Source organism: Archocentrus centrarchus (assembly GCF_007364275.1).
Source record: "Archocentrus centrarchus isolate MPI-CPG fArcCen1 chromosome 18 unlocalized genomic scaffold, fArcCen1 scaffold_23_ctg1, whole genome shotgun sequence".
Classification (NCBI taxonomy): Eukaryota; Metazoa; Chordata; class Actinopteri; order Cichliformes; family Cichlidae; genus Archocentrus; species Archocentrus centrarchus.
This window is the reverse complement of record NW_022060145.1, coordinates 7,088,687-7,092,106: the sequence shown is the minus strand read 5'-3', so window position 1 is coordinate 7,092,106 and position 3,420 is coordinate 7,088,687.

Sequence of the window (3,420 nt, the reverse complement as noted above, 5' to 3'; positions counted from 1 at the left end):
CATCAGATGAGAAAGACATAAAGTAAAATGCTGACACACTAGATTAGCGGTGGATTTTTATGTCAGGGGTCCATAGTACAAAACATATATTAAAACATTAATGCCAGATTTCCAACATGTCTGATGGAAAGTTTCAGCATAAAACCCACCTAAATTGTCACCGTGTGCTAAAAACCTTTGAGAGAACCATACGTCTTCCTGTGGGTACATCTCAGTGCCCTTGCAGTTGTTATTTCACAGCACATTTGTTTTCTCGCTCGACCCATGCATACTTAGAGAAATCCTTCTGGGATATTGGCCGGTCAAATGGTGCAACCTTTTAGCAGTTGTCTGTGTCAGCAGCATACTGCACAATCAGTGTTCGCTGCTGTGTGTGCAGATGGAAACCCACGAGACTTCAGTTTTAAGACCTGACCGTGAACGCAACAGCAGCGGGGTCCATTGTTAACTGCTGATAGAGACACCGTAAGCCAGCTGTTCAGACTGAGCCAGGTCATCCAGTACAAAAAAAAACCCACAAGTTTAACATCTTAACTTCGTGCATCTGTTGAACACTCCCAAAAACTGTATGTTTCCATCTTATCAGGGTTGTTGTTTAACAAGAGGTCACTTGATGTCTATCATGTGTTTGTTTTCTCATTCTTTCTCTCCAAATGCAGCTTCTTGAAGGATTGTCCTCTCACTGAGTCTATATTATATTGTCTATACTGTATAAAGTGGTTTGGGTGCTTATGCAGATTTTAAAAAGTGCTATATAAAAATCAGTCCATTTACTATTTACCATATTATTCAACTTCACCTCAAATCAACACCTAGATGGATGGAACACAAGACAATGATCCCAAACTGACATCAAAGCTGGTTTTGGAATAGATAAAGCAGGCTAACATTCCCAAGAGTGGTCAAATATCCAACCAGAATTATGCCAGAAGTTTGTTGATGGCTGCCAAAAAAAGGGGGGGTATGGTTGCAAGTGGAGTGGATATATATATTGTATATATTTGGGCCTGCATGGTTACTTTTGACCCTGTGTGGATTAGAGAAAATCCCAAATTGTGCACCCAATTCTTGTTTTTAAAGTCAGTAAAGATGGATGCTGTACAGTCATCCCACCCTGAAAAAAGAACAACTCAAAGAAATCATTAGAAGCCCTCAGATTATCATGACAGTCATCTCCAAGATGAGTATATGTAAAATAACTGTAAAAGGGCTCAGCATTACAAGTCTAGTATCATGCTCAAGGACTCCATAAAAGTCCACTTCTGAACCTACATCCAGCCTTTCAGTTCGAGACTGTCACACTAAACACTGTGACACTCTATTATCCAGGGCAAACTGTAAGTCTAGCCTGTAATCCAGTGTTCAGTACCTCCTGTGCCATTTCATGCCAATGCAAAAATGCCTCAGGGGCAACCAGTTGCAGTTTGACACTAATAATTGAATCGTCTGGCTTCCCCAGCCCTCAGATGGGGTCACTGCCAATAATATTTCCATTGAAGCATTTTGAAAATGACTACATTCAAAGTTCAAAGAGAGATTGTGCCTACTGCTGATAAACACTGCTTGATATCCGCTGTGGTACTTGGCTGGGCTACTGGAACTGCTGGATGCTGGGCGGTGTGCTGTACAAACAGTTCTCCAGAAGGGGCTGGTTAGAGGAATTCAGTAGGACGCAAAAAGGGAGCGGCGCCAGGAGCTGCACATTCCAAAGGCACTCCGACAGCGGCAAGGAACGCCTACACTGGTCATAGTCACGTGGCTGCAAAACATCTGACAGGAATGATATTTGATTTTTTTTTTTTTTTGTTTGTTTGTTTGAACATTGAAGATATAAATTTAACAGAAATAAACAGATAAATATGCAGCAGTCTTGCAAACAGTTGTAAAGGTTTCAAAAGGTCCTTAAAGGTAAAATTAAAGGATATCCATTCAGGGTTTACTTAATAGCAATAATATAATGAAAAATATTAATGAAAAACCTGAGCAATGAGATCTCCAAAATGAAAAAAAAACCATTAAAGTAGTAAAAGCATTAAAATCCAATGTAGGTTATCAAAGTATGCTATGTGAGTGTGTCACCGACAGTAAAGCATTTCTGTAATAGTATGCTAAAAGGACTTGCTAAATATATGTAGTAGAATAACAATGAATTTCTTCTGTCATAGCAGTTGAATTAATAATAATTATAGTAACTGCATCTGCCTGTGGGCTTATTCGTGTTCCTTGTTCTCAAACACTTTCTAGACTATCACGAATTGAGCAGCCAAACTTCATACACAGGTACATCTCAGGCTCCTAAAGGCTCCGTAATCTATATCAGATATTATGAAAGCATCATGTTGCCTAGAAACCACCTGGCAATGGACTAGAATGACCCATTTTTCGCATTAATGCACACATGACAACTTATAAAAGCATCACATCTTTTTTTTATTCCATGACAACAACATCTCATTTGTATCCAGAAAAGTTAAATTTTGCATGATCTACTATGACACCATCACGTTGCCTGGCAACCACCTAACAATGTGCTAAAATTGCCTGTTTTTAGCCTTTATGCACCCACAGCACTTTATGAAAGTATTCTGTCATTTTAATATCATGACAATAACATCCCATTTATTTTATTTTTACTCTTCTCAGTATGATTAAGTATGAGTTTGATATCAGCAAGAACAGCCATGTAGCCTTGGCATACACCAGTAGTAATAATAATAGAAGTATTATTAATAATAATAATAATAATACTGTGCAAAAATTTTTCAGCCACCACTCATTACTGTATATTTTGCTAGGAAATAGGTGCAGCTATTTACTGAGATGTGCAAAAATGCATGGAAATACACACAAAACACACTTTGTACAAGCTTAAATTCCATATTTGGAATGAGCACCTTTATTCTTCAACACAGCCTGAACTCTCTCAGGCAGCACTCTTCTAATCTTCAGGAATAGTTCTCCAGGCTTCTTGAAGGACATTCAAAGCTCTTTTTTGGATGTTGGCTGCCTTTTTTTTTTTTTTCTGTTCCCTGGCAAGATGATCCCACACTGCTTCAATAATGCTGAGATCCGGGCTCTGGGGAGGCTAATCCATGACTGATAGTGTTCAATTTTGATTTTCTATCCAGGTATGGTGTTATTGCACTGGCAGTGTGTTTGGGATCATTGCCATGCTGAAAAGTGAAGCTGCTGTCAGTCAGACACTTTCCAGATGGTGGCTGGTTGCTCAAAATTTGATGATACTTCCATAAATTTTGACAACACCACTGGCATCCCCAAGCAGAACTTCCACCGTGTTTTACAGATGGCTATAGATTCTCATTGTTGTACCTCTCTTAAGGATATGACTTTCAGATACTGTTCACCTGCTGCAGATAGCTTATTAGACCTGCCGTTTCTTGTCTTTCACTTCCGTCCCGT